Here is an 11,481-nt window from a genome sequence, read left to right as displayed (position 1 = left end):
AACATGAGAAGTAATATGAAAAGGGCATTTGGCTTCGATGACCAAGCAACGAGAGGAAATCAGACTAGCAAAATTAATAAAGTATGGGTTAAAATACTTTTGAAAACATAAATTTATGACTTGAAACTTTTAAAAACATGAGAAATAATCTAACAGGGAAGGGACGTTTAACGCTACGGGCAACTATGATCAAGCAACGAGCGAAATCGTTAAATCTCTTTACATTTAACTCATGGAAATCTTAGGTTATGCTCCCTGCCCTCGCCGAATTATTTTGATTAATATTCTCATGCCTACTTCGTCCATCATTCGAAAAAAACGAAGCAAGCTTTACTATTGGGTTTAACAACTAATTTAGTGAGAATGGCCGTGACCAATATATATAATTAATCATAAATATTCTTTTAAATTTAATAGTGGTAGAAACAACGTATTTATATTTAAATATATTTCAAGAATTAGAATTTGATGAAGTTCTATTTGAAATTTCTCTGGTTGTTACTGTTAAATTAAACTCTAACGCCTGCCTAGTGCCGACTCCTTCTGGAATGTATAGACGAAACAAGTTTTGGTAGTTGGTTTGATAGTCACTAGAACTGCTGTCACAACAGGGGCGGATCCAGAAATTTTTCCTGGTGAGGGTCATAGACTCTTATCTCCTCCCCTTACAATTGATTTTTTTTATAAAAAAAATTTTTTTTATGAAAAAAAAAACTGGGGTTTTTAATGCTAGTCTACTCATTTATTTTTTTCATAATGAACAATAGAACAATACATAAATAATTCAAGTATTCAAAATCTTTAAATAATAAATGCAATGCGTTTTTTTAGAAACTTTGGCAAATACAATCTTTGGTTGAACCTAGAGCCCCTGAATTAGACAGGCCGACATATCATTTATTGTTGGAGCAAAGAGCTAACATAAGCACATCGAATAAATATTTTCAAATGGTAGTCTATTAATTGTAATTCTTAGTTTCTTAAGTTCGATTTAGTAGATTTTAATCCACCACTATTTCTAAACAATGCGTAGTCTTATATAATTTACCAATTTATAATACTTATAGGCCGGTCCAAACGCTCTGTTAAGCGTGGAGGTAGCGGGTTCGAATCCCGCCGTAACCCTGGATGTATTCTTTGTGATGTCTTTCCCTGAATTGTTCTATCTGTATTTTCTATTTGACAATGACTTATAAGCCTATATATTGAGCACACAAGTCAGCAAATGTATGTAATTTCAATAAATCAATAAATACTTATAGCATGCTTTACATTTTTAAAAGCAAGCAAATAGTGTCAACTATTTGCAAAACTTACTTTGTAATAATTTACCGTTTTTTAAATTACTTTGGCTTGTCCGCAGCAGTTGGCATCTCTGTAATAACATAATGAATACTAAAATAACGTTAACTTGCGAACTTGTTTGCTCCAATATTGCTTGATAGGTCAGCTCTGACAGTATAGGAGCCTTAGTTGAACCTATTGAAGCGCGTTCAACTTTATTAATTTTTACAATGAAACTATGGCTTTAATCTTTTGGATTATGATTCTTGAAACAGTCAAGAACATTATTAGATGAAGAAAAATCTCTTTTGCTGACCTGCCTAGGTCTATATTAAATAATTTCTAAAATATTTCATTTCTTTTGTAAACTATTAAAAAAAATTATTATTTTTCTTTTTGGGTTAAAAATTATTATTTTGAACCCCTATGATCCCCCCCCCGCTGGATCCGCCACTGTGTCGCAACTCTTAGTAATCTTTAGTATTAATCAAATAAAACCAATAAACTCTTCGGGGCGGGTGAGTCATAAATGCTGTCGTAAAATATCAGAATCACGATGGAAAATAATTAAAAAAAATGTGGTCTCTTAAATATAGCATGCATAATTCGACAGACTGATTTTTGAGTTCACTTTAACCCACTGACGGTTCTGTGCTTAAAAAATCTCATTTTAACCAACTGTCTTTTCCGTGTAGCAAAATCGGTATTTCCATGTTTTTACATAGGAAAATGTTATTATGGAAAAACATTATCCTCATTTTCACCATTTGCTTAACCGTCAGCAATCCAATGACTCTTCTTCCGCGTGGTCCTTCTTTTGACCGCAGGCTTTAAAAGAGGTTTTTTTTGCTCTCTGCGCCAGTTGATCCAGATAGGTGGTTCGTACTTGTATTCGTAGCACTCGATTAATATCAAATCTGCTGGTCTAAACTAGGCTATTCAGAAACTGCAGTCTGAAGTAGTATATGCTATTGGAGAGTGGTATCTCAATTTTTAACTGTACTTAAGAAGAGAAAAATCTTGTGAGATCATGTCCAACTGTAAAAATGATGGTCACTTATGTTTTTCTTTGCGCTAAATAAACATCTCATCTGGACTGATTACATCTCACTTCCCACCACTAAATCCAACACTTCAAGATGAATGGAGGAAAAAGCCACCTGAGGTTTCAGATTCCCAGTACGAACTATATAGCAATGAAGAGAAATCAAAGCGAGAGTTTATAATAAAGTGAAACTAAAATAAGTCAGGCAAATTATTTAGGACCACATTTAAGATACTACTTTTGATTTATTTTTATTCTGAACCTAAACATATGCATTTATTATCCTTTCGAGAAGAGGTTAAACGCTTCTTTCATTATCCCGAGTTGCTCAATTTACATAGAAAAAATGAATAAAAAAAAATGGTGCATCACTTCTTTGGTGTTTGGAAAATAACACTTTTTGATGTCCATTGTTTTAAAACCGTCATTTAACACGTTCACGCCGGGGAAAAGTGAGAATACTGGTACGAATACTGGTATAATTTCCTCATTTGTCCAAGTTAACTTGGGATAGTAAACTAATGGTTAAATTTTTTTCTTCCTTTTACTCATACAAAAAGAAAAAATTTATTTATTTAAAACTTGTGTATTATGCTTTGTTTCAGTTCCTTGTATTGATTAATAAAATAAATTTTTATGCTTTCCATTTTTGTTTTTAAATTTTTTTTAAGGGAAATAGTTAAGAATTTAAAACTATTAATTTAAACTATCAAAAATATTAAAAATATAAAGGAAACTACTAGTGAAAACGTGAATAAGATGTCTTATGAAATTACGTATGTGATGAATAGTAACGCCTACTTTTAATGTAAACTTTTTACTTTTAATGTAACATAAACTTTTTTAATTTCAAAACGCTTTACTGCGTTATTGATCTTTTTTATATCTATTACCATTAAAAGTTGAATGATTAGAAAAAATGAAGTTTAACCTATCTAATTCTTACTGTAGCTCGGATAAATCTGTAGATTAATGTTCATATACTTTATTTAGAGTCTTTGTAAGAAATTAGACAACTCTTTTCACAGCTACAGAGAGTTACAAAGAAATTTTATTTCTCTAATGCTCATGGTGCCAGATTTAATGAGTGATTTAATATCATATTCAATAAAATCTCGCAAGATATTGGAAAGATTAAGGCTCCTGTACTATCAGAGCTGACCTATCAAGCAATATTGGAGCAAACAAGTTCGCAAGTTAACGTTATGTTTGTATTGTGCTTATGTTATTACAGAGATGCCAACTGCTGTGGACACTCCAAAATAATTTAAAAAACCGGTAAATAACTACAAAGTAAATTTTGCAAATAAGTGACAATATTTGCTTGCGTTTTAAAATTTAAAGCATGTAATAAGTACTATAAAGTGATGAATTATATAAGCCTACGCATTGTTTAGAAATAGTGGTGGATTAAAATCTACTAAATCGAACTTATTAAACCAAGAATTACAATTAATAAACTGCCACTTGAAAATATTTATTCGCTGTGCCTATGTTAGCTCTTTGCTCCAACAATAAATGATAAGTCGGCCTGTCTAATTCAGGGGCTCTAGGAAAGATATAGCTTGTAAGAATCTCAATTAATGATTTGAAAATAATACGAAATAAAAAATATCGCCATCTATATTTGAGTTACTGACATTTATTTTCAAAATGATTAAAATAAATAAATAAATAAAATAAATAAATAAATAAAATAAATGAAATAAATGATATAATAAGTAAATAAATTAAATTTAAAAAATTAAACACTACTAGTAAAAAATATCATATTTTTGTAAATGGATTCGTATTTCAGGGATTTTTTTTTCTTTTTAATGCAGCATTTTTTTTTTATATAGTAAAGTGAATTAATTGAATTATCTATGTAATAACATTAGTATCGGAAAGAAAATGAACAGTCAGTATAGTTTCATTAATAAATTGTTTTGAATTTCTAATAAATGGCTAACAAGCATTAAATATAAAAATTATTGTTCGTAAGTTTGCAATTGATTTATAGATGTTTAAATAATAAATGTTGATTAATTATAATTATGCTTGATACTTTTTATTATTAATTATTCTAAAAATAGTGTTTAATAGATTAATAAATTAAGCTAAAGATATCTATGCAATCGTTTCTTATCAATCTCTGGTCTATATCGCTAGACATTTTTTAAATACACTTTTTTAGTAACTAATTTATCGCTATCGATCATTAAAAAAAGTATTGGTCATAAGCTACTATTTAACTTTAAAAGGACTTATTTATAAGTGTCAATTTACTGCAATAATGTTTATTTTTGCTGATTATTTAAAACAAAAATATTGGTTAATAATATTAATAAATTGAAATAAAGATATCGATGTAATTTAGTGTCAACAGTCACTGGTATTTGTCGCTGCACATTTTTTAAAAAGAAATTTTTGAGTTCTTTTAATTAATAATTATTTTTAATTAGTTATTTTAAATTACATATTAAAATAAATATGATAATTGATTATTTTTTAATTAATGGCAATCAATAATTAAAAATATTTATTTTTTCAAAAGTCAGTAACTGACTTATAAAGAATTTATTTATAAATGTTAATTAATTACGATAATGTTTTATTTTTGCCGATTAAATGGAATAAAAACATTGGCTAATAAATATCGATTTATGAAAATATGTATATAATCGATTGTCTTCCGTCACTGGTATTCATCGATGGGCAAATTTCTTAAATTATTAATTAATAGCTATGAATAATAAAAAATAATTATTGTTCATAAGCTAGTAATTGACTTATAAAGGATTTATTTAATAAATGCCACTTAGTTTCCAAAATGTTGGATATTTTTGAAGATTAATTCAAATCGAAATACGGATTAATAGGTATCGATATATTAAAATGAAACTATCTGTATAATCGATTCAGTCACTGAGCATTTTGTCACAAGCGCGGAAGTAATAATGGATAAAAAAGGAAAGTTTGTCTCAAACGTTGACATAACTTGAAAGTAAAAACCTACTACATATTATAATCGTGGTTTTTATCAATCTGGATACAATAATACATGACCAGATCCCCGGATTATTTTGATAAGTTTCCTGCCTCTCCTAAATGTAACCCATAATAAATGTACCTGTAAAACTCCGATACTATTTCTAGTTCTCTACCACCTCTCTGCTACGATGACAGATACACATTTTAATAAGTGATAAAGGAATTATAATCTTTTGCTGGGTTTGATGAAGTCGGTGTGGTACCCTTACCCTACTACTCTTCCTACTACCCCCTTTGCATCGCATCAGGTTCCAAAATTGTTAGTATAACTGCCAACCGCAGCCGGCAATTATTTAATTAAAAAAGTTGCGATTTTATTGTGAATAAACAGTACGCCATTATATCTTCCATTTGATCAGAAATTAAATTCCTGTAATATATCTCATAATTTATTTACTGGTGACAACAAGGTACTTCAAGTTTAATTCTAAGCATTTCAAGTAGGCGTTACTTTCTATTTTGTCATATCAGATGATAACGCCTTCCCTCTCAATATGAACTTAAGCTATTTTTACTCTTAAAACTTTTCTGAAGGGGAAAAAAAAATGATGAACATATTTACACTTCCGAAAAAGTTAATTCTGAAGTTTCAAACGCAACAAGGCACCTGCCGCTATCACAACACTGGCAAATTCATCAGTCTGATTTAAGTAAAAATAGGTGATTGAGATAATGTCAAAATTAAAAATGAAATTTAAAGAGAAAAGTAAAATAAAATAAAATGAAATCCATAGGCTGGAAGTTGTGATTAAGCTGACGTACTCAGCTTCCCCAGCTGACTCGAACTTCGGCTGGATTGCTAGGATCATTGCTTACTAAGTCCCGTGAATTTACTGCTTAAAGTAGCGTCCGATCAAATAAATGAAGTTATTGGGTTCAGTTCTTTGTCATAATCGATGAGTTTAATGTCCAGTATCCGTTTGAAGTATGCCGCCTCACAATTGCGGGCCTCCTTATAGAATTTTGCTCTAAGTTTTTGAATAAAATCACGTGCTTTATCGTTGTAAAGATAGATCTTCGTGGATGTTTTCATTGGTTATAAATGATGGAGCGTTAATTATTTGTCTTAGAATTTCAGTTCGTGTAGTATCTGTGATGTAAATTAAACGCTTGGTTGCAGTTGGCCAGGCAGGTGATGCATGAGACATTACAGCTCTTATATAAAGCATATGCAGGAGCCTCTTGTTATATATATTGAACGTTGCTCTTCTATTTAAGAGTGGAAAAAGATTGAAGTGGTTCTCTCTTTTCTAACAGTTTCCTTTCCATGGTAATGCTAAGTTAGCTTTTAATTTACGATAATGCCGAGATATTTGGTTTAACTAGTAAGATTTCTTCAATAAAACACTTTGGTTTTAAAGTTATTGGGACTGCTGATTTATGTCTTCTTACGATTTAAAAATTTGATTTGTTACCATTAGTTTTAGTTTACACATTACCTTCACCAATCCTCGATGTTAGTGAGACTATCTTGTAATTTTTGTACAGCAGGATTCATCTCTCTTGATTGATATAAAAGGGCTGTAAAGTCAATGTTTTATGTTGCTTTTTCATAGGTGCTAAAGCTTCTAGGAAAATCACGAATATTAATGAGATAGTGAATCGGACCCATAACGCTGCCCAGGGGACCCATATTATTGCGTGGAAGATGGACTAAGGTTTGATACATAGATAGATGATCTTCTCTAAAATATTGCTCAGTTGCTCTTAGTCTGCAGTAAACTAATTGGGAGGTAAATTTCCAGTTTTGCTAGATTTTTCCCTCGATTTAGGGAATGAAATTACTCTTGAGTCTTTCCACATATGAGAGAACTGTTTAATTTTGAGGCAGGCATTAAACATATTGCTTAATTCCTTTCTGTGTAAATATTTTTTCAGTTTATTATTTATGTGGTCTTTATCTGGAGCTTTGTTGTTTTTTAGTCTGCAAATAATTTATAAATTTCTTCAATATTTGAATTTTTGATATTTTGCATATTTGTTTTTAAAAAAAATTGGTAAGGCAAGCGGTCAAGAAAGTAAAATATTTAATTGAAATTGTAAAAAATATTAAAAATAAAAGAAATGAAACCACCAATGAAAACGTTAATGTTTAGATTAGATATGCACTTAAGAGTAACGCCTACTTTTTACGTAGGTTTCAGTCATGTGCGTGAACTTGAAATAAATCAGTGAATTTTTAAACGCTTCAGGACGAAAAGGTAGCCTAATATAATTAATCATAAGAACAGCATATTTTTTGATAATTGGTTAATATCTACTGCTCTTGTAGCTCTCTTAATAATAATAAAAGCTGGAAAAAACACTACATTTAAAAAAATTATATGAAGTTGGTTAAGACTAGAAATAAACATGCTTTAGTTTTTTTTTTATTTTTTATTATTATTATTATTACATGGAGAAGGGGATTAGCAGCTTCTAATGGCAACAAGTACCCGGAGCACCCTGAGGCAGAAGACTGAGAAGTCTGGCTTGCCCTCTCACCCAACCCGGGATTAGTAGGAAATGCCCAGGGGGCGCTCTGGAGTTCAAGGGAGACAGAAAATATCAAACAGCTGTCTCGAGACTTATACGTGAGCACCAGAATTGCTTGAAAGGTCTACCAGACTTGCAGGAAGTGTTATCTGTTTCCAGCTTCCCGTGGACATATCCTAGATTGTTTGGGGTTAGCTCAAGAAGATGTACATGCAAGTCCACTTCTGGTGCTAGGGTAAATGATCTCATGGCTGTTGCTAGATCCTGAAGGGTATGACACGACATGTTTTTTATCTTTGTTTGGTAGTTCAAATATCCTAAATAAATTCTCATCAATAAATTAAATTTTCGCTTATTATCAGAGAAACCTTGGCATTCACCATCTGACGATGATTGCATACCGAGTTCAAATTTACGCTGTCCAACCAACCATCCAATTTTTTGAAAATGGGTTTTACACCATATTTAGAGCTGGTTACAATGTTTTTCAATAAATTAGGACAGTTTTGCTTACTTTGTTATTGAGCTTCTTTTTCTTATATCGATTACCATTAAGAGTCGAATCTTATGTGGAAATGAGGCTTAACCTATCTAGTTCTTACTGTAGCTCGGATAAATCTTCAGCTTAATGTTTACATTCTTTTTTCAGAGTCTTTGTAGAAAATTAGACAGTACTTTCCATAGTTTGAGCGAGTTACAAGGAAATTTTATTTCTCTAATACTAATGGTGCCTGATTTAATGGGTGATTTAATATCATATTCACTGAAATCTAGCAAGATTTATGATTGTTGATTACAATTACGTTTGATATTTTTTATTATAAATTCAAATAAAAATATTGATTAATACGTGATACGTTAGTTAATAATTGCAGAGATGCCAACTTGCTCCGGGCAGAAAATAAATATTTTAAAGTGGTAGTTTATCAATTGTGATTCTTCGTTTAATAAATTCAATTTAGTAGATTTTTATCCACCACTATTTCTAAATGATTCGTTTGCTTATATAATTCACCACTTTTAAAGCACTTATGTCATGCTATGCCATTTAGAAGGGAAGCAGAAATAGTCAAATATTTGCAAAATTTACTTTGAAGTTTGAAGTTAATTTCCGTTTTTTAAATTATTTTGGCGTGTCCGGAGCAGTTGGCATCTTGTGGGGAGAGTAGTTACAGACCATGTCAACCTTCATCTATGAAAAGGTACCCCGACATAGAGTCGAGTTAACATGTCTTATATACTAGTGAAATGCAGTTGTAGTTTTGTAGTGGTAGATACGCTACAATCTCTGTAATTGGTTAAGATTTCATAGATAGAGATATCTATGCAATCGTTTTTCATAAATCTCTGGTATTTGACGCTATACAATTTTTAAATACACATTTTTAGTAACTAATTAATCGCTATCAATCATTAAAAAAATTATTGGTCATAAGTTACTATTTGACATTAATAATATTTATTTATAAGAGTCAATTTATTGTAATAATGCTTATTTTCGCTGATTTTTTCAATCAAAAATATTGGTTATTAGACATTAATAAATTGAAATAAAGATATCTTTACAGTTAATTCTCATCAGTCACTGGTATTTGTCGCAGCAAATTTTTTAAAAAATTTTTTTGAATTACTGTAATTGATAAATATTTTTAACTATTTATTTTTAAATAACTTTATTAATACTAATTACAATAATGTTTTCTTTTGCCGATTTAATCGAATAAAAACATTGGCTAATAGATATCGATATATGAAAATATCTATATTATCGATTCTCATCCTACACTGGTATTTTTCGCTGTGCAACTTTTGAATCAAATTTTGAATTATTAATTAATGGCTATCAATAATTAATAATAATTACTGCTCATAAGTTAGTAATTGACTTATTTAGTAAATGCCACTTAATTACAATAGTGTTTGATATTTTCACCGATTAATTCAAATAAAGATAAGGTTTAATAGGTGTTGATATATTATAATGAAAATATTTATATAATCGATTCAGTCACTGGCATTTGTCGTTGTCACGAGAGCGGAAGTAGCTATGGTATAAAAAAGAAAAGTATGCCTCAAACGTTGACATAACTGGAAAGTAAAAACCTAATAAATATTATGACCACGGTTTCTATAAATCTGAAAACAATTATTTATTACCAGTTCCTGCCGCGGTTAATTTTGCTAAATTTCTTCACGCCTACTTCATCTATCACTCAAGAAAAGACAAGGCAAGCTTATGTTTATCCTTTTTGATGGTGTTTGTCTTTCACGTCGCTAATTTATTTTTAAATAATTATAAATATTTTTAGAAAGAAAAAAGGTGTTATTAACAATGTATGAATATTTATATATAATTTTCAGTATATTTGAATTTGATGAAGTTATATTTGAAATTCAAGATTTCTGCGGTTGTTACCGTTGAATTTAACTTTAACACCTGCCTACTCCATCTGCAATGTATAGACGAAGCAAGATTTGGTAGTTGGTTTGATAGTCACTAGAACTGCTATCACAACTCTAGTAATCTTTAGTGTGAATCAAATTAAACAGGTTGGGTCAAGGCCGGATTTACGTATAAGCTAAATAAGCTGTAGCTTGGGGCCCCGAGATGACAAGGGCCCCCCGATCCTACTTTCCCCCTTCTTTTTTTAAAGTTTTATGCGGCACTGGGGCCCTCAGAAGCCCAAAATGCATTTTTTTTTCTTTTTTACAATGTCGAACTTAATAAATACAAATAAATGACTGAATAAAACAAAAAACTTCGTTGTCATTAGTAGGGAACATATCATCTTTCAAGCAATTTGAGAATTAATAAATTATTTATAAATAGGAAATTTTTTAGTTTAAAAGGTAAAAAAGTTTTTTTTTGCCCCATCATTCGATCATCAGGCTATTTAATATCTGTTTCTAAGGATCTGAATTCCCTTTTATTTTACTTTAAAATTGTACAAATGATATATATTGCATGCTTTCATGTGAAATGCAGCAGTTTTAAATAGCACTTTAAAATATCTAAAAAAAAGGACAGATATTGACAGTTCAAAATAAAAATAAAAATTAACTAATACTTTTGAATAAGAATTTAAACAAACGTTTGTTTTGCTATCTCATTCTATATAGCATTATTTATTAGAGTAGACAGTTGCGTGTGGGTGTGATGATGACGTAATAAAAGAGGCATACAAAAAAAGCAAATTTCATTTCAGTTAAAATCCTCAATATTATATTTTTAAACTCTTCGAAAATGTAGTAAAAGAGGTATACAAATTAACTGTCGCAAACAAATTAATATTAAGTAAGAACGAAACAAAAATGATATCGAAATATGCTGAATCACTGATGAGACCGGGATGAAAGACATCGAAACCTATTTGATTGAATAGTATAACTAGAAGGTGTTTCTAAAATTCTGAAATCTATCAGGCTTTAATATTTTTTTTCTGTCACAAACTTTATCAGTAAATAAAAATAATAAATTCGTTAGATTTCAATATTGGTTCTGTTTTTTCGTTGATTAAATGTTAAACATTAACAGATATTTGTCTTTTAAAACATTTCATTCTATAATAAGATAATTATTCTACAATTGTAATTATCTAAAACTAATTGCTAATTGATATAAAGCTTTCATTAGTTTGACGCTA

The 11,481-nt window shown here is 29.9% G+C and overlaps 1 pseudogene; it reads left to right on the top strand.

Moving 5' to 3' along the window:
* Window positions 1-11,481, top strand: part of LOC122270840 (uncharacterized) — a 313,909-nt pseudogene that overhangs the window by 259,185 nt on the left and 43,243 nt on the right.

This window comes from Parasteatoda tepidariorum, chromosome 6 (genome assembly GCF_043381705.1).
Source record: "Parasteatoda tepidariorum isolate YZ-2023 chromosome 6, CAS_Ptep_4.0, whole genome shotgun sequence".
NCBI classification, from domain to species: Eukaryota; Metazoa; Arthropoda; class Arachnida; order Araneae; family Theridiidae; genus Parasteatoda; species Parasteatoda tepidariorum.
The sequence above is the reverse complement of the archived record's forward strand: the minus strand, read 5'-3'. Positions and strand labels throughout refer to the sequence as shown.